The sequence below is a fragment of the Chiroxiphia lanceolata genome, chromosome 4, assembly GCF_009829145.1.
Source record: "Chiroxiphia lanceolata isolate bChiLan1 chromosome 4, bChiLan1.pri, whole genome shotgun sequence".
Classification (NCBI taxonomy): Eukaryota; Metazoa; Chordata; class Aves; order Passeriformes; family Pipridae; genus Chiroxiphia; species Chiroxiphia lanceolata.
Window position 1 is genome coordinate 36,308,163 of NC_045640.1, and position 1,159 is coordinate 36,309,321.

Genomic DNA, 1,159 nt, shown 5'->3' on the forward strand with positions numbered 1-1,159 from the left:
TTGCTTTTACGTTCTCTCATCTATAAATGCTGAGCATCTGAAGATTTACAAAATTAGTGAGAAAGATTAGTTTCAGGAACAGAACGGCTGTTTTAAATGTTAGTAACTTCCTCAAAAATTTTTAGAAGCTTTACCTTAGGGAGACATTGACTGAGACAAGCAGGTAATTCTTTTGTAAAAGGATGGAGAAGGAGAGGGGAAGAAATCCCTTCAAAGGCTTTTGCCAGGAGATAAGAAATCAGAACTCATTCTCAGGGCTAATTGAAAAGAACAGCATAAATCCTCAGTTCTTGAGGCACCAGGTTATGGATTATTTCCATTTCTGGACAGCTTTTCTTACTACTATTATATGAGAAACTGAAATCCAATAAATTTATGGTGTGGTTATTTATACAATAGCTAATTATTGGCTAATGATACAGAGAAACTTTCAGGGACCTCATTTCAGACAGAAAAGAAATGAAAAAGTATTTTTAGTTTTGTATGTGAGTTCTGGAGCCATTAAGACAGAATAGGGGACCCCTGGTGGTCTAGTGGTTAGGATGCAGCACTCTTACTGCTGCAGCCCGGGTTTGATTCCCGGTCAGGGAAACTCCCCCAGGCAGATGGAGCTCGTCAGCCCTGTAAGGCCATCCATCTAAGAGAAGGTCACTCTAAACAAACCTACGGCCTGAGGACCTCACTGCCACTGTCCAAGCTTGCTTGGCCCCGGCAGATGAACCTCAGGACTAAAGGGTGGGCTCAGCTCAGCACACAGTGTCTCACCTAAAAAATCCACTGCGCAGGTTTGAAGGGTAAAGACCTTTCCCAAATCTTCGTTTGCGAAGACTGGCCATACATACAAGACAGAATATGTCTACTTTTTGCTGCACTGCTTTTAGTTTGTGCTTTTCTTTTCTTTTCTGTACAATATTGTATTTATGATACATTTGGGGCAGGTATTGTATGGATGGGAGATGGAAAGCTAGGTTGTCGCTGATATACGGCTGAATGATATTCTTATATTGTCTTCAGTGAGGTGGGATTTTTGGTATTTCATTTGGGATGGGGGATGTTAGGGTTATTTTTGTGGTACTGTTCATATCAGAACATTGCACTGTGAAAAATATCTGCATGTTTTTGGGGGCTGAACATATATCTCTATACTAACATGTCCATC

The 1,159-nt window shown here is 40.7% G+C and overlaps 1 non-coding gene across 1 annotated transcript; it reads left to right on the forward strand.

The window, feature by feature from the left end:
- Window positions 1-519: 519 nt before the first annotated feature.
- On the forward strand, window positions 520-591 carry TRNAK-CUU. Its single transcript has one exon. It is a non-coding gene; the product is annotated as a tRNA-Lys (tRNA).
- Window positions 592-1,159: the final 568 nt, after the last annotated feature.